Source organism: Anopheles merus, chromosome 2L (genome assembly GCF_017562075.2).
Source record: "Anopheles merus strain MAF chromosome 2L, AmerM5.1, whole genome shotgun sequence".
Classification (NCBI taxonomy): Eukaryota; Metazoa; Arthropoda; class Insecta; order Diptera; family Culicidae; genus Anopheles; species Anopheles merus.
Window position 1 is genome coordinate 8,137,021 of NC_054083.1, and position 20,022 is coordinate 8,157,042.

At 42.8% G+C, this 20,022-nt stretch overlaps 1 pseudogene; it reads right to left on the bottom strand.

The window, feature by feature from the left end:
* Positions 1-19,495: 19,495 nt before the first annotated feature.
* LOC121594978 lies at positions 19,496-19,608 on the bottom strand (annotated as a pseudogene).
* Positions 19,609-20,022: the final 414 nt, after the last annotated feature.

Here is a 20,022-nt window from a genome sequence, read left to right on the forward strand (position 1 = left end):
ACTTACTTACTTATCCGGCACTACAACCGCTTTGCGGTCTTGGCCTGCCTCAGGAGTGTCCGAAACCGCTCACGGTGTCGCGCCTTCGTCTGCCAGTCCGTTATCCCGGCCTTAATGGCGGACGCCTCCACGCCATCTTGCCACCTCAATTTGGGCCTACCACGCCTCCTCTGTCCTTGTGGACGGCCTAAAAAGACTTTACGGGCTGGGTCGTCCGTTTCCATGCGTATAACATGGCCAGCCCACCGGAGCCTGGCGAGCTTTATACGCTGTACGACAGTGAGGTCGCCGTACATCTCGTATAGCTCGTCATTATAGCGGCTCCTCCATTGTCCTTCCACACATACGGGGCCAAGTATCCTTCTGAGCATCTTCCTCTCGAACGCGGCTTAGAGGGTTTCGTCAGATTTGGACAGTGTCCATGTCTCAGAGGCGTATGTGAGTACTGGTACTACATAGGTACTATATAGTCCCAGCTTCGTCCGTCGCGACAGGTTCTTTGAGGTGAACTGCTTTTTTCAGGCTGTAGAATGACCGGTTGGCCACCAGCATCCTTGTGCGCAACTCAGCTTCCATGCTGTTGTCGTTGCTGACCTTTGACCCCAGATAGGTGAATTCTGGGACGACTTCAAAAGTGCGTTCACCTATCTGCACATCACGCCTACGTAGATTCGGATTATTTATTGGTAGGTCCGCTGATGTTGCCACCATCAGTTTGGTCTTTGCCTCGTTTATCTGCAATCCGAGGTTTTCTGCCGCCTGTTCGATCCCTTGGTACGCTTCTGATACATAGGAGAGCCGCAGACCAATGATGTCTATATCATCAGCGTATGCCAGGATCTGGGTTGACTTATAGAAGATGGTTCCCGTAGTCTCCACAATCGAGTCGCGGATGGCCCTCTCTAGCGCCAAGTTGAATAGGAGACAGGCAAGCCCGTCCCCCTGGCGCAGACCTTTGGTGGTAGCAAAAGGTCCTGAGAGTTTTCCATCCACCCTCACCTGGCATGTGATGTTGGTCATAGTCATTCTAACTAGCCTTATCAGTTTGGCCGGGATTCCAAATGAGCTCATAGCGTCATACAGTTTTACCCTGGCTATGCTATCATATGCGGCTTTGAAGTCAATGAAGAGATGGTATGTGTCGTGCCTGTATTCAGCCATCTTCTCCAAGATCTGCCGCATGGTGAAAATCTGATCAGTGGTTGATTTTCCGTTTCGGGATCCTCTTTGATAGTTTCCGACTATCTCTTCGACGTGCGGGACAAGGCGATCCTGAAGGATCAGGGAGAATATTTTATAGGCGGTATTCAACACCGTAATACCCCTGTAGTTGTTGCAGTCCAACCTGTCTCCCTTCTTGTATACGGGGTAGATGATGCCGAGATTCCAATCACAAGGCATCGATTCGCTATCCCACACCTCAGTAACAATTTGATGAATCTCGTTTTCTAGTCGTGCACCTCCATTCTTGACCAGTTCAGCTGCAATTCCGTCGGTTCCGGGTGCCTTGTTATTTTTCAGCCGACGGATAGCCTTTCGTGTTTCTTCTATGCTAGGTGGCAGTAGCATGACACTATCTGCTAGTGGCGCTTCTAGCTGTTCGTTTAACTGGTCGTTGAGTAATTCATCAAAGTACTGAGCCCACCGCGAGAGGACCTCTGGCTGGTTACTAACCAGATCTCCATCCTTGTTGCGACAGCAGGTTACCTTAGGTACCACGTTGTTTCGGTGACCTGCTATCGCTTGGTAAAACTTTCGTGTCGGTCCGTACGCCTCTCTGGTTTGCTCGAGTTCCCGCATGTTTTGCTCTTCCAAAGCATGCTTCTTAGAGCGGTGAACTCGTTTCTCTTCGCGTCTGAGCCGTGAATATTCCTCTGCGCATGCCCGCGTTCTATGCCGTTGCTGCATTGCTCGGTATGCAGTATTCTTACGTTCGGTCACTTGTCTGCATTCATCGTCGAACCAGCCAGATTTGGTGTTGCCACGACGTGGTGGGAGTATATTTCTTGCACAGTTTATTATTTTTGTTTTTAGAGCGTTCCACCTCTCGCTCGTTGTTTCATATCTGTTTTCTGGTAGTAGAGACTCGTCTAAAGCGGCTTTGAATTCATGTTGGACAGTAATGTCCCTTAGAGAGTCCGTGTTGAGCCGAGGCTGCGTGTTTTCTCCGCCCCCATTGGTGCGGGGGCGGGCGATTCTACAACGTATCACTAGGCCAACCAAGTAGTGATCGGAATCGATATTGGCTCCTCGATAAGTTCTGACGTTTAACAGGCTCGACCGTCGTCGACGGCTTATTAACACGTGGTCGATCTGGTAGAAGGATTCGCCATCCGGGTGCGCCCACGTCATTTTGTGGATGTCCCTCCGCGCAAATTTGGTACTTCCTACAACCAGATTGTTCGCTGCGGCGAACTGGACCAATCTACTACCATTATCGTTACTGTGCTCATGCAGACTGTGACAGCCAGTGTATTGGCGGTACATTGGCTCCCTACCGACTTTTGCGTTGAAGTCCCCCAGGATGATTTTGAGGTCATGCCTGGGGCACGCATCTATAGTTCTAGCGAGGCGGCCGTAAAAAAGGTCCTTCTCCTCTTCCTCTTTATCTTCGGTAGGGGCGTCAACGTTTATGAGGCTTATATTAAAAAATTTGCCTCGCATGCGCAGGGTGCATAGCCTATCGTTTATAGCCTTGAAGTCTATGATTACGGATTTCAGCCGGGGACCTACGGCGAAACCCGTTCCGAGCACGTGGTGGCGGTCGTGGCAGCTGTAGTAAATATCGTAGCATTGCTTACCACGCCTGTTGTGCACACCGTTCCCTAGCCACCGAATCTCTTGTAGAGCTACGAGGTCCATGCTCAATGTGGCTAGGGCGTCATCAAGTTGTTTCAAGGCTCCGGCTTTGCTAAGAGTGCGTACGTTCCATGAGCCCATTTTAATCGTTGTCCGGGGGCATTGCGTTGGGTCGGTATCGTTAAGTCCGTTTCGTATCCTTCTGATGCTTTCTGTAGTCAGTTGTTCCATGGGACTGGGTGACTGGCCCTGCGCCCACGTGGCCGTTTTATTTAGCGTCGGGTTGCCCCCCCGACGTTCAGGCACCCAGTTTCCCGGGATACCCACCCCCCTCCTGGTTCGCCATATGCCACCATCCGCCCAAGGGTTGGATCTAGCCCGTGTACCCAAGCTAGGATATATGAAGGCACATGTTACCACTCTGCACGACGAGGACGTGTCGGAATAGGAGTTGGATGGGAGAGCCTATGTTATCCCTCGGAGGGCTTCGGATCCCATCCCATTACAGAGCCACTGTTGGTTTTTTTACTAAGTTTTATTTGCGATTAACTTTTCTGCGTGTGCTCTGTTCTCGATCTCCGAGCGAACACACACGCACACGACGCTTCGGCTTGTTGCTTGATAGTTCAAAACACGGTAAACTGTCAGAGCCCAGGTTGCTTCACTCGGTGGTTGTCAGTTGCCATAATGCCAGGCATTCTCAACATAGCCGGCCCCCGTGGAAATTAGTAGCGTGGAAATAGAACCGCTTAGAGGATGCTCTATTCTAATTCCCGATACTACTACAGCCACTAGCTAAGCGTGCTCGCTCACTTGTGCCTCGGAATCGAGGCGCTTAGAACCGTATAGGATGCTAACATCCACCAATCCACTTATCTGTCGCCGCTTATCGTACGCGCTACTACCACCATCACATACACAGCGCGTTCGCTCGCTTGTGCTCTCATCTAATGAGCCTGAGCGACGTCCTTCCCTTCGTAATACAACCCGTTGGTTGGATTACCTGATTCTTCGTGAATAGCTTTCCATTCTATTGATTATACCTGTTTGATTTGGCAACGCTAGTTGTTTCATTATTCAACCCTTTTCTTTTCCTGCTATGTTAATTTAATATGTGTTCCTTCGCAGTGACATATAGCAAAGCTACCTTTACCGCTAGACGTTTAATTATACCGCAGGCGGTCTGCACTGCTACCATTCGTATTTGGTCGTCTGCAGCCCGATGCACTTCAACAATCCACCCTTTTAGGCACTTTCCCGGAGGCGCGTTGTCGTCCGATAGCACCACGATGCCATCTACCTTCAAGGGTACCACGTTGCTCGTCCATTTGCCTCTCTTAAGAAGCGTTGGTAAATACTCCTTTTTCTATTTGTCCCAGAAGATTTTGGAGTGATGTTGGACTAATTTGTATTGCTGACGTTCGATGCTAGAGGTATTCAGTGCCATAGGTGGAATTGCAGTACCACTCCTACCTATCAAAAAAATGTAAAGGGATTAAGATCTCCTCTTTGTCTCTAGTGGTGGGTATGTGTGTTAATGGCCGTGAATTCAAAATGAATTCAATCTGAAGTAACGTAGCCATTAACGTTTCTGATAAAGGTTTCCTCAGCCTGTATTCTTCCGTCATCTGTCGAAGTCCCTTTTTTATAGCCTGGATCTGCCGTTCCCAGATTCCGCCAAAATGTGGAGCCGATGGCGGGTTGAAATGCCACTCAATTTTGAACTGCAACACTGCTTCCTTGCCCATCCAGGCATCTATATCCGTCACTAGTTGGCGCAGTTCTCGTTCTGCCTCGACGAAATTCGTCCCGTTGTCGCTGTAAAGGTGGCTGACTTTTCCTCGTCAGTACTGAAAGTTCTTTAGACAGACTAGGAAGCTGTCTGTGTCCAGCTTCTTTGCCAGCTCAAGGTGTACAGCTCGCCTTGACATGCACATGAATAGTACACCCCAACGCTTCTCCGTCGAATGTTTTACGGCTACTTCTAACGGCCCAAAGTAGTCTACGCCGGTGTGCAGGAATGGTGGGTTGTATGGCGTAGCGCGATATTCTGGAAGAGAGACCATCATGTGAGAGTGCAGGATGCACCACTGGCAGCATCGTTTAACGTTGTTAAGGACAGCTTTCACATTGATTCTCAAGAACTTATGTCGTAATTCGCCGATCACAACATTGTCCACCTGATCTAATGTCCTCTCATGATAACCACTAACAACGAGTTTGGTGATTCGATGTTTCTGAGGCAAGATGATTGGAGTTCTTGCTGATGACGGCATGGCCTGGATTTTCTCCAATCTGCTTCTGGAACGGATGACGCCTCTTTCATCCATAAAAAGAACTAACTTGTTTAGCGCATTTTCCCTTTTCTCATTCTGACCGTTTCCTAAAGCCTTGATCTCTTCGGGAAAACCATGTGATTGCTCCATTTTATAGAGATATGATCGTGCTGCCTCTGCATCCGACATCTTGATCGTTGGATGAAATGCCTTTTTGTTGATTATGTACTGGACAAATTTTCGAAGAAATATCGTGTGGCGAACCAATCTTATCCAGCTAGAGTAGTTTTATACGGTTATTAATTCGGATAATTCAGTCATGGTCAATATCATCTCTTCTTGGGTTTCATACTCTCGCTTTGATGTAGGCCAATCAGACTCTGGTTTCAATAAGAATTCGGGTCCATACTTCCACAGATTCTCGTTGTTCGTGATTTTGGTTGCCGCGTCTGCAGGATTTTTCTTACTTGGCACCCAACGCCACTGGTCCATTGAGGTTGTTTCTAGAATTTTACTCACACGATGGATTACAAATTGTTGGTACTTCCGTTTTCTATTTTTGATCCACCCGAGGATAGTTTGGGAATCACTCCAAAATACGGACCGGTTAACCTCAATGCGAAGTTCCGCTACCACTGTCTTCGCTATTCGAGTACCTAGTGGCGCCGCCTGTAGCTCAAGACGAGGAATTGACAGCTGTTTAATGGGTGCTACCCGCGCCTTTGCTGCAAGTACATTATTTGTGAAGATGTTGCAATCATAGCTTCTTGCGTAAACGCACGCGGCAAAGGCGTCTTGAGATGCATTGACGAACGTATGGATCTCCGTAAACAAGGCTGCAGCTGGTCTGATGCACCGTAGTACGACGAAGTCACCTATGTTATTTAACTGCTTCAACCAACTACGTCAGGCGTCAGCTAGGTCTGACGGTATTTGCCAATATTTTACTGCGATGTGTATTTCATGTATCTGTATTCGTCCTTTAATGGTCTGTGACTTATATGACTTATCAAGCCTGCTGGGTCGTAGACGCTCAATATCAAACTTACTGCTTCTCTCTTTTTTGGATTTCGTTGTGAACGCAGCACATCGTTTCGTAATAGCAGTTTGTAGAGGTTGTAGCCGAAAACGTCTGACTTGGTGTTCCAATATACCCCGAGAATCTTTACGTAGGGTCCGTTCTTTTCCTCAAACGAATTAATGGTTTCACCGACCTGCCTTCTATCTGCTAGGATTGAATGTAGAAGCGTATTCGAATTACTTATAAAGTTGCAGACATAAAACCCGGTATGTTCGTGAACATCAATAACTTGATTGGTTGTTTTTTGGGCAATAGCGTCAGAGATAAAGCTATCGATGTAGTCGTCCACGTAGTGCTGGCTCACGATGGCGTCGTATGTCAAGGGATGAGACGCCTTGTGACGACAAGCGTTTTCGTTTTTTAAGGCCTGAGCACACGCTGGAGAACAAGTAGCGCCAAACAGCATTACTTGCATAAGAAATATGTCGGGTGTTTTCTTCTCGTTACATTCTCGCCATAGTATGCTTTGGCATATTGGTCATCCGAACGCACCTTTACCTGGTCAAACATCTCCTTGATGTCACCAGCAACTGCTGTGTTGCCTTCCCGAAATCTCAATAATACTCCAAAAAGTGATGTCGTTGCATCGGGCCCTGCCAACAGTTGCGAATTAAGAGATATTCCCTGCACTTTCGATGCTGCGTCGAAGACTATGCGAGGTTTTGGTTCCAGTTTGTTCGAGTTTGTCACAAAAAAATGTGGCAAATAGTAGACTCGGGTAGGTGGTTTCATTAGTTCTGCTGCCGTTAGCTTTCGCAAATAACCCTTTGAGATATACTCCTTGAATGTGCGCAAAGCCCATTCCTATAGTTTGGGTTGTTTTTGCAGTTGCCTTTCTAGGCTCTGTAATCTGCCTAGAGAGTTTCTATAGCTGTCGGGGAATTGAACTTCATTTGTTCTCCATAAAAGCCCAATCGTCACTGAGTACGTTTTCTTTTCCGAATACTAACCAACCAAGTTTAGTTTTTATCCCGATGGGCTGGTTGTCTAACCTTGTTTTCTAAGTGGAAGGATTACTTGGCTGTGTTTAAGGCCGATTAGCAAGGTTGGTCTCACATCTGCAAAGCACTTCAGTGGAATGCTTGAAAGATAAGCATAATCATGTCAATGAAATATGTCAATGGATGTTTGTTGGACAGTATCATTGGGTGTTTCCGATCGTAAGCAACGGGAGCATTTCGAAGACTTCCCCCAATGTTCAGTACACCATTAACAAGCATTGGTGTCAATGATCTTTAAATGACGATGTTTTGACTTCTCCAGCAGTTTCGAGAGGACGAATATCATCAGCGAAAGATTCGTTCTGTGCGATGCGTACCAAATTCTCTCTTGCTGCATTTAGTTTAAATGTTTGAAGGTAGCCTTGACGACAATTGTTTCAGGTTTACAGTTGTAGCTAGACCGTTGCCATCAACGGCGGATCTAACAGTCGGCGGACTAGGCGGCCGCCTACGGCCCCGACTATAGAGGGGCCCGTCGAAGTAGGTAAATTTCTGTTTTCTGTTTTCAGTTTTCGTTCATGATTTGCAGCCTCCCCTTCATCCGACCACCCGCCGTAGCAAAACTTACGTACGGGCTATCCGGTCCCGCAAAAACCAAGAGTGTGCTCCAGTACATCGCTCTGATTCCAGGTATCACCGATCATCAATACTGCACCAAGCGCAAGCCACTGTAGTTTAAGAGGCGGGGGCAAAGTTAAAGAGTAATAAGAGTGTTCATTCTTCAGTGTGTGCGTGAGGTTGCTTGACACCGGTTGCATTGTACTATCGCACATCATCCAGAAAACCTGACTTGCCTTCTCGCTCCAGCGTACATAAATCTCAATAAAAGGTGTTTTTACTGTTACAATTACTGTTTTGCTGGGGGCCTCGCGAGGCTAATCATAAAGAAATCCGTCGTAAGAACCGTTTTGGTTTTCACCACACATCCATTTGGCATGTCACACTATACCATCAAAGAAACATAGTTTAACTGGCTGAGGGCCCCGACACACGATTCATTTCTCTAGAATTTCATTCCAAGTTACCAATACGAGCCTCTCCACCAGATTTAACTGGTTAGGCCCCTTCTGGTTTATTCGCACCCACACCGAAAAAAATGAAAACGCAAAAATCTGCAGACAAGCACTGACACACGACGGAAAGTAGCAAAAGTTTTTCAGCTGATCAAAAAAACGCACTTCAAACCAGTAGTTTTCAACCTTTTTGTAGCTTTTTCCCCATGTTGTGTGCATTTATAATTTTTCTTCCCACTTTCATTTTCACAAGTTCTTGAGCGGGGAAAGATCGTGTCAACCCGTGATATTCATCGAAATTTTGATAAAAAATGCAAAATTCCTCCCTTAGATTGAAAACCTCTGCTCCAAATCGTCGACTCCTGTGTAGAGATTAACACAAGCACACCATAAGCAAAATTTTCCTGATAATTTTGAGCTACGTACACAGCCATACAGTAAATTCATTTTCAGTTGATTCAAGGCAGCAAAAAGACTCAGTTTCATCGAAATTTTTGCCGGTTCAAGTCGACAGAGTGACTAATCGTTCGACTAACAAGTGGCGAAAAAAATGTATGCTCGCGTATTTCTAATTAACACTAGCTCGGCGCGTGTGTTCGATATTATTTTATGTGGTCTTGATTCGTTCTTTGATATATATATATATATGATATATATATATATATATATATATATATATATATATATATATATATATATATATATATATATATATATATATATATATATATATATATATATATATATATATATATATATATATATATATATATATATATATATATATATATATATTGATATTGATATTGATAGAAGCCTATTGATTGATATATATTGATATATATATATATATATATATATATATATATATATATATATATATATATATATATATATATATATATATTGATATTGATAGAAGCCGGTCTCATGGTACAGTCGTCAACTCGTACGACTTAACAACATGCCCGTCATGGGTTCAATCCCCAAATAGACCGTGCCGCCATACGTAGGACTGACTATCCTGCTATAGGGGGAAATCAATAAGTCACTGAAAGCCAACCCCACAAGTGTGTTGGCAGGCCTTGACCGGCATCGGTTGTTGAACCAAAGAAGAAGAAGATATATTGATATATATATATATTATATATATATATATATATATATATATATATATATATATATATATATATATATATATATATATATATATATATATATATATATATATATATATATATCAACATTCTGGCCACCTTGAAATAACCAGCTTATTTCAAATCATCCTCAATTGGTAGCAAAGCAATTCGTGTAACTCGCCTTGTGCTGATCTTTCCTCGAGGAGTTCGCAAAGAAACTACACGAACTATGTTGTCCTTACCGGGATGTAGGTCTGTTATGATACCAAGAGGCCATTGAGCAGGTGGCATGTTGTCTTCTTTCAATATCACCACCCTTCCAGCTTCAATTTTGGTAGCAAGTTTTCGCATGTTGGTTGTTCTAGCTTGCAGCTGTTGTAAGTACTTAGGGTACCATCTTGACCATATGTCCTGCAGTATTTTCTGCGTGTGTCATCAATGAGACAAGCGGTTATCAGGAATAGTGGTTACGCTAGTATCTGGCACCATTTGAAAGTTAGAACCAACCAAGAAATGTCCTGGTGTTAAGACTTCAATGTCCTCTGTTTCTGTAGGAATTGGTGTTAAAGGCCGCGAATTGAGGCACATTTCTATTTGAGTGCAGAGAGTCATGAAATCTTCATAAATGATGGAGGTTGTTCCAATCTGCTTCAACAGATGGGTTTTGACGGATTTGACTGCGGCTTCCCACAATCCCCCAAACTGAGGTGCTCTAGGTGGAATAAATTTCACATTCCTTTATGTGAATGTGAAGCTCCTTTAAAAGCAGTTCAATTATCAGAATGTAATTCACAGATCTTTCCACGCCGTGAGATAAATCTTTGTAATGTTGAGATGAATGCTGCTGTCGATAAATCACTTACAACCTCGATATGGACAGCACGAGTTGAGAAGCATACAAAAATGGCTATGTAGACTTTACGTGGAGTAGAGCGACTGGAGTTGAATTTAACAAAGAACGGGCCACAGTAATCTACCCCTGACACTTCGAATGGTCTTGAAGGATGAACTCGACTGGATGGTAAGTCTGCGATTGGTTGTGTGATAAACGTTGGTTTTTGTTTGAAGCAAGTGATACATCGATGATATGCATTTCGAATAAGATTTCTTGCTCCGAGAATTCAAAATTTTTGCCGGAGTGTAGCCAAAATTTGTTGAGGTGAACCATGTTGCAGCATGCTGTGACAATCTCTGACCAACAACAATACTAGTGGGTGTTTTGATGCTAATATTATTGGATGCTTCGTTTCAGTAAGTAACTTGGCATGACTTAACCTTCCACCAACACGAATAAGCCCATCACCTAGGACCACAGGATTAACCCATCTTAATGGTGAAGAACGAGATATGGTTCGCTTACCTTGCAGCGCACTTAATTCCTCGGGATACATTTGCTTCTGGTGTAGCAAGCACAAACATCTTTCTGCAGCCTTGAATTCGTCTGAGTTGAACCATGATGTAAATAGACTCTTTGGAATTTCAGATTGCTGCTTTTTCTTCACTGCTTGGTTGTGTTTCAAATAAACGATAAAGCGACGATAGATGACAACGGCACGCAAGAGCTTCGTATATGTCGAATATCTATTGAATAACTTATCGCCAAACGTACCAGCGACTGTAGCCATTGCAACAATTGAAGAATTTCGGCGTTCTTCTTCAACAATGGACATGTCAGATTCGTCAACTGATGCACTAGGCCATGTTTCAGATCCTTTGGACAGCCAAGTTGGTCCATGACACCAACGGGAAGAATGAAGAAGTTCAGTTGGGTCCATACCTCTAGATATTTCATCTGCTGGATTGTCAGTAACATCAGATAATTGTAACATCAGATAATTCCAAAATCTGTGATGTTCTATTGGCTACAAATGTTTTCCATCTAGCACGCGATGCATTAAGCCAATGAAGGACAGTTGTTGAGTCTGTCCAGAACACTATCCTGGCCGGACTGAATCGTATTGCTGATAGCACCTTGGGTAGAAGTCGGATACATAGAAGTGCGCGCATAGTTCTAAACGAGCGATTGTATGACGGGTAGAAATTGGAGCCACCTTTGATTTTGACACTAAAAGATTTGAGTGAATATCGTCTTCAGATAGAACTCGAACATAACAGCTTGCACGGTAGGCCCTCTCTGATGCATCGCCGAAAATGTGTAGCTCGTACTCAAAACTGCCTTTGCCAAAAATATAACGTGGAATGCGGAGTTCTTTAAGCACATGAATATTCTGATGAAATGATTTCCACGCATTTTGCAGCTTCAAAGGCAAGGGTTGGTCCCAATCAAATTGCTTTCCGTTTACATCTTTAACAGACCATGCTTGTTGCATCATGAGTTTGGCCTTGCATACCACAGGGCCTGCCAAACCCAATGGATCGAATATTTGAGAGACAGAAGATAAGAGATTTCGTCTGTTAACGACAGATGGTGGTAATGACCGTACTATTTTGAAGCCAAAAACATCTTCTTGGGGCGTCCATGTGACACCAAGGGTTGTTACTGTGCCTTCTATTTGCAGGTCATGGCATTCTCGTAAGGCTAAATCTTCTTCGGCTATATTAGTGAGAACATAACTTGAATTAGATGCCCATTTTGTTAGGATAAAACCATATTTCTTAAGAACGTGATGTGATTGATTCTTGTAGAATTGTAGCGGATTGTTCATCTTGTGCGCCAGTCATTAAATCATCAACATAGAAGTTGTTTTCAATTACATCTGCAATGGTGGGTTGTGTTGACGATACATCATTTGCAATTTGCTTTAATGCTCGTGTAGCCAAAAAAGGCGCAGAGGCAGTTCCATATGTAACTGTTGGTAATTGGTAGCATCTTAATGGTTCGTTTGGATCCGATCGCCATAAAATACGCTGGAGTGGTTGGTCTTCAGGAGAAATCAATACCTGTCGATACATTTTTTCAATATCGGCTGATAAAGCAACAGCATAACTTCTAAAGCGAAGGATAACGGAAAACAAATCAGGCTGTACCGTTGGCCCTACCTGTAGGATGTTGTACAGGGAATAACCAGATTCGGTGACACATGATGCGTCAAATACCACCAGTAGCTTCGTTGTAGTGCTAGATTCTTTCATTACTGGATGGTGTGGTAAATAGCAATGGGCGATCGAATCATCAACTGGTTCTGGTAGTACTGACATGTGCCCTAGATTTTCATACGTATTCATGAACCGCCGATACTGATCGTAAGTGGTGATATTGCGTTGTAGACGGCGTTCAGTATTATAGAATCTTCGCTTGGCTATGCTTCGAGACTCACCAAGAGTGACGGATGGATCGTATGATATTGGTAGCTTTACGACAAATCTTCCTTCTTCGTTACGAGTTGTTGTCATTTTGAACAATTGTTCACATGGATCGTGTTCTTTAGAATGAGAATTTGAGGTTGGAATAGCATCTAATTCCCAAAATCGTTGCATATTTGCTTCTAAAGAAGAGGTTTGCGTTACCACATTTAATGATTGTCGATTGCCAACATGCCTCATAGGTACTGATCCAGCTATTGTCCAACCATATTTGGTATTAATCAATGATGGATTATTTGGTTCAATGTACCGTTTTTCCGGGCAATGTATCTGCCAATATGCTTCGCAGCCAATTACGATATCAAAGGGACCAGGTGTGTGAAAAAGTGGATCTGCTAAGGGAATATTGTTAATGTCCCACTTTTTGGCATCAACCTTTACTGTTGGTAGTTCAGCTGTTGGAGAATCGATAACTAAGAAATACAGTTTCATTGTAAATTACTGAACCTTTGAGGATACAATTGCTTCTATAGCGCGATTGATGTTACTTTCACGCTGACCAATTCCTGCGATGCGTATATTAGCATTTGTCATGTTATTAGAAAGTCGATTGGCTAGTGCAGATGACATAAAGTTTGACATTGATCCTGAATCGAGTAACGCACGTACTTGATAACTGTTTCCGGCATCATCTATTACATTAACTGCTGCAGTTTGTAGTAATACAGTTAAATTATTGGTGCAAATTTGTGAGGTCGTTTCAACTTGTACATTTGTGGATGTATCTTCATTTATGGTTGTAAGCTCTTCTAAATGGAGTAATGTATGGTGGTTGCGTTTACATTTGTAGCATTTATGATGCGATCTACATTCCCTTGCTGCATGACCACTTCTAAAGCAATTGAAACATAACTTATTCGTGTTGACGAGCTTTCTACGTTCACTAACATTCATTGATTTGAAAACATCGTATTGGAAGAGTAGGTGTGATTGGTCACAGGCGTGGCAACGGTTGGATGTGCACGCTACGCTGGCGTTCGCCAAGCTCTTACTTTGTTTATTACCGGCCACCTTCGGCGTACTTGGTTTAGGCAATGACAATGAAACTTGGGCTGGTGCGGCTAGAATTCGGATTCTTGAGTGTAAAAAATCAATGAGTTAAGAGAAACTATCATTATCATCACTTGAAGAGAATTGTTCCCAAGCTAAGACACTGTTTGGATCAAGTTTGTAAAGCAACAAATTGGCAAGCGGCGTATCCCAATGGTTAATAGGCTCTTTCAATTTGCTTGCTCCTTGGATAAGTCGAGCAAATTCATCGGTTACGCGACGCAATTCTTCTATAGAACTATCTTTCATAGGTGCGACGAGTAAATGGCTTTAAAGTATTCACGCTTTAGTGCTCTGGTATTGTCGTATCTATCTAGCAACGCTTTCCAAGTGGTTGAATAATTTTCGGCAGCAATGTCAACATACTCAAACCGTTTAGAAACATCACCCTTTAACGACGCTAGAAGGTACTCCAGTTTCATAACATCCGGAATATCGGTAGATGATGCAATCATTGCTGTGAATCTATCTTTGAAGCTGAGCCATTCAGTAATTTAAATATACGAAATAAATGAAGTTACAAGCAAGAACAAAAATTTCATTACAAATAGCATCGGACCAGACTCCATGTAGTAGAAGCTGCGGCGATAGCATCTGGTTTACGGAATGATTGGTTAAGATTCACAGATTGGCAGCTATCTTCCAGTAATCTTTTTCTTTTTTTATAAAATCGAAAAGTGTTCAATTTTATTTTTCTCTGCCAACTCGAAAGCCAAAAGTCGAACATCGGTCAATGTGATTCCAAACCAGCGACTATTTTTTTCTTCATTTAAGCCTACCTGGCCTAAAGTCAGCCTAAAATACGATCAAAGCCATAACAATATTAATTTTTATTAGCCTAACCCATTTACAAAGTACATGTTTTGAGTCCGACTTTGGCAAACGTTCTGTGAGAGAATAATAGCTAAATTCCATAATTATAACTTCGTAGGTTTGTTGACATCTTGAATTTTAAAGCTCCTACAGTATTTTTAATTGCGTGTTTGTTCAGCTTGATTATTACGTTTGTCGTACATAGTTAAGGGACATCTGTTTAATATACAGGCACTTTCAAATTACGATATAAAAAAGTTGACATGCTACCAATAAGCATTACGCTACTACCAAGTGGGGTGTCGAATTTACCCCCATTGGCCGCACAAGTTTTAGTGACATTTTATATTATATAGTTTAAAATAAAAATAACGCCCTGTGATACAGAACAAATCAATAGTATTTATAAAATAATACTATTAACACGGAAACTATAATTTTGTTGAAATAACGCCACAATTCCTTAAGTCCCAGAAGTAAAAACTTACATCGGCTGTCAATCAGAACCACCATGTGTTCATTTTGTTGTTTTTTGACAATTGACAGGTTTCTGATCTGTGAAATGTGACTCAAATATTCGAAACAGTTGACATAAATAATATGTATAAGTTTTTTGTCTTCAAAAAGTTCTATAAATACAAAAACGGCAAGGTATCGAACTTACCCGCAGTGTCGAACCAACCCCGACTTCCTCTATTGTTTCCGCATCGGCATAAGCTGCGGCATCAGTTCGATTAAGTGTTTCATCCTGTGTTTGTTCATCGTATTGGACAGTACGAGTGGTCAGTTCTTTTTTGTTTCCACCTGTAGCGATTCCCCTTCCTCGCACTGCTTCACCAACCCTAGTTGGGTGTATTCCTCGATCAAAGCCGCAACGGCTGCCTCAGTGTCGTCTTCCGTCGACATTTTCGCGGTATTTCACTCAACGCAAGTAACCTATGTTTGCACTGTACCGACCACACACGTTTTGTTTCGGCTATTGTTCACTCTTCTCCACCCAAAAACACACTTGTTATTTCGTCGGTTGCGCTCCCGTCTGAACCCTTCGCACACACACAATCACGCGTTTTCAAATTGGTTGATCTGCGCTTGTCCTAACGCTCAACACACGCACGCACGCAAACACACGTCTTTAAGTTTTTCGGTTGCACCCGTCCTTCAACACAGACATATACCCAAACACGCGACTTTCTTGTTTGCCGATTGCGCGACCGTCTCAACGAGTACACACAAGCGAACACACGACTTCAAATTGGCCCGATGCGCACACACAAGCAAACACACGTCTTCGCGTGTACCGGTTGCGCATCCGCCCCAGAACGCAGCACACGAGCATAAACACGTCTTCCTGATTTTGGTTGCGCGCTCGTCTCAACACTCAACGCACACACACACGTCTTCAAGTTGTACGCTCTTCACACAGCATAGCACACAACACACGTCTTCCAGTCGTATGCTCTTCACACAGCACAGCACACAACACACGTATCCAAATTATTCGGTTGCGCGTCCGTCTCAACACGCAAAGCACACAAAATGCACGTCTTGGCCCAAGCTATTGCGCAGCTTTCCCAAGCACACACACACGTCGTTCGTAGGAATTTCGTCAACAGCGAGTTCCGAGTCGCATACACCTTTATCCTCCAATATCTCGTCCTCCCTTTTCTTTTCTTATCCGCGCTCATCCGTGCTCATCCTTGCTCATCGCACTTCTGACACCAAATCAAGGTGGAATGTATAATGAGGTGTAGTTATAGCGCTTTTGGCGATCCCCCCCCTGGGCTCCGATTTCGACTGATGGTTTTCCGCTTGCATATGTATTGATGGATTGTTTACGTTTTGCATGGTCAATATTTGGTGGAGATCAATTTGGGTGAATATTTTAGTTTATTAGAACACAGCCCGTGATTTAAATTGGAAATTTTCCTTCGAGAACTTGAAGCGTTCGCCAAACGCGGAAAACTAACTGTCAGTTTTCTTCGTCGATTCTTCTTCCACCTAGCTGTCAAAACGGGCTTATAACTTGACCTGATATCTTTACGATCCTTGCACCAAATGTAAAAATTCTCTTTATTGACGTGTATTCTATCACGGATGTACATCGACTACATCGTATGTCGAATATGTACGAAAACTGATCCGGACTGATCCGGATTGATCCGGACTGATCCAGACTGATCCGGATTGATCCGGACTGATCCAGACTGATCCGGAGTGATCCGGAGTGATCCGGAGTGATCCAGAGTGATCCGGAGTGATCGGGAGTGATCCGGAGTGATCCGGAGTGATCCGGACTGATCCGGAGTGATCCGGAGTGATCCGGAGTGATCCGGACTGATCCGGAGTGATCCGGACTGATCCGGAGTCAAATCCGGTTATGATCCGGAGTAGGAGTCATATTTTGCGCATCGGAGTCGGAGTTAATCCATGACTCCGCTCCGGATTACCCATTTCTATTCTACACCAGACATAGCTCACATAGATCAACTTACATTCATCATACGTTTTGTTGCATCTTGCGGTAAAGTCAAGGAACGTTTTTAGGTTTTATCTCGATTGACAAACATAATGCGTCTTATCTAGAAGAAGTGTTGGGTAAGAAATATTTGTAAACATCGATCTGTCAAGACCCGCCATGCAATTGACAGCGATTTGCGAGGGCGCGCGAGGGCTCGCACGCCATACAAGTTCACCGCCCCAGAGCCCTCGCATTAAAGAGCTTGCGAGCCTTAGTAGTTTTCTCACCCCTAGTTTTAGCAGTTATAATTATAGCACCCCGAGAGCAGGTATAACATTGAAAATTATAGCTTACTAAACACCTACATTTTGAGATTTTATTTGGCAAAAATCCACAAAAATTGGAGAAGTAATCTTTTCGGCGAATAACACCTAAACCATAAAAACTTATGTATGAAAAATAAAGATTATTTAATGACCTTATGATTTCGAGCAGATGATACCACTCCCAACCCTCGCAATGTTTGACGGGAGTTTTTTCGTTCCTAGTTTTAGCAGTTATAATTATAGCACCCCGAGAGCAGGTATAACAGTGAGATTTGTAGCATACTAAACACCGGAATTTAGACATCATACTTGGAAAAAAATCCACAAAATTGAAATAGTGATCTTTTTGACGAATAACACCGCAAAAAAGTAAATAATGAATAAAAAACAAAGATTATTTAAAATACCATAAGATTTCGAGCAGATGATACCACTCGCAACCCTCGCAATGTTTGACGGGCAGTTATAATTATAGCACCCCGAGAGCAGGTATAACAGTGAGATTTGTAGCATACTAAACACCGGAATTTAGACATCATACTTGGAAAAAAATCCACAAAATTGAAATAGTGATCTTTTTGACGAATAACACCGCAAAAAAGTAAATAATGAATAAAAAACAAAGTTTATTTAAAATACCATAAGATTTCGAGCAGATGATACCACTCGCAACCCTCGCAATGTTTGACGGGCTCCCAGAATAGGACCAATCAGAAAGCGGTTCAACCAGGGTCAAGTTCGCACAGCTGATCAAGAACAGGGCGCCATCACTAACCGCAAATTAGTTGCAGATTAGAACGCGGAAAGACAGCACCAATTTTAAAACTGCTCAAATAAACGACAGTTTGTAAAATTATCTTTACTGTTTGCGACTCAACGAACCGAGTTCTACACACGTAGCAACACTGAACCATTGAAAGGGGTTACATTACTGAATGCACTTGTTAAATTTGTAGATCATTTTCGCGTTGATTTTACAAAAGTCGAAGACAATACCAAAGAGATATATTTTCATTTTTACCACAGATAGGCGCTCGCGTAAACGATTTTTTTTTTTTGGCGAATCGCAAGAAGATAGATATGAATTTTCAGTTCGGGAGGACTTCATATTAAATTCTTTCTATGTGATATGTGATAATGTTAAAGCATATATTTTGCAAAGGGCTGAAAAGGACGAGGCAGTTCTGGAAACATTCAATGTTTTTATGATTGGAATTTGTCAGAGGAAACCAGAAAAGAATCACTAAACAAACTATCGGAAGTATATAAAAATGATATCGATATTTGCAAGTTTGCAAGGTAGTTATTTGCAAGACGAGATTGACCATTTTTATGTCTTTATTAAAGGCAATGAAGGGTTGGCAAAACCGAGTCAAATAGATACAGATGGAAATGATTGCAAGGTCAAATTACAAGCTATGTATGAAGTGGCTAAAAACACGTCGTGCACTTTCCCTAACATGGAAACGTTACTGCAAATATGTTTAACAATTCCAGTTTCAAATGCATCTGGCGAAAGATAGTTTTCAGCGTTAAAACCATATTTGCAAAATTCCATGGGGGGAAAAAGATTGAGTAGTCATGCGTTGTTGTAAATAGAGCAAGATGTAATGAATGAATTGGAAACAGAAAAACTTCTTGACGAATTTGCCTCGAAAAAGAGTAGAAGAAAACACCTTTAAATAATAAGGATAATTTTGTTAAAATATAAAAAAAAGTTTAGTTTGTTAAACTACTAGTTAAAATAGCCCGGTTACAGGTTACATCAACAATTTTGTTTTTTGATTCGTTGTAAAAGATTTGTTTTGTATGCTTATAGTATTTTTAACATAAATTGCAGATTATACAACTATGATTTCTTAATTTTATGTTATTTAAAGTTTTATAAAATAAATTGTAGGTGAATAAATAATTTATTCTTCGGAATTCACATTGTTGCCGTATGTCGTATAACTCTCGTCGATGAAGAGCGGCAATTCTGCGAACTCTTTCCGCCGTTCAGCATCTTGAACAGTCTAGGCTGTATGCACACGCCTTTTTTCCCGCAAACGCAATACCCTAAATTAGCCCCACAGCATGCTCTGCCGGATGCATTGCTGCAGAACCTAGACGTTGGTATCTGTCGGAACTCGCCACATATCTGCACCACCTTTTCACCGAACGTTTGGCGATTTCCCATAACGTCCTGCAAGGCGTGATCGAGGGCGCGAGCTTCAAAAGCATGGATGTCTCGTTCCATACGTTTCGTGGTGGTACCCACTGATCTCAGAGTATGTGTTCCATCCTTGTCAAGGGTGAGTGATAACCTGCTCTACTTTCAAATGACACAACCAACATATCTGTGAAGCCTGTTGCATAAATTCAGCCTGTGCTGACTGTACCCGGATGTTACAGGAACTGTTAGCGTCCAGGTTGAGTGATAGCTTAAATTTAGAGTGTAGCGTACGTCCCCCGGTCTGCAGCAGAGCACCAATTCTACTCGAAGCCCCTGCTATTGCAATTTTTGATTGGCGTCGCGTGTACGCAAGAATAGTTTTGAGCAGAAACGGCTTCCCGGTGCCACCAGGTTCATCAAGGATAGATTGTTCTGTCAAATCGTAGCTATCCACTGCTGCAGTAACTAAATCGTACATCGTTCGTTATTCATTCGGTTCACGTTTGCTAATATGTTGTTCATCACATCGATAGCATAAGAGTGCTCCGCGTCCACCAGGGAATATATTTGGTCAGCGGATAAGGCAG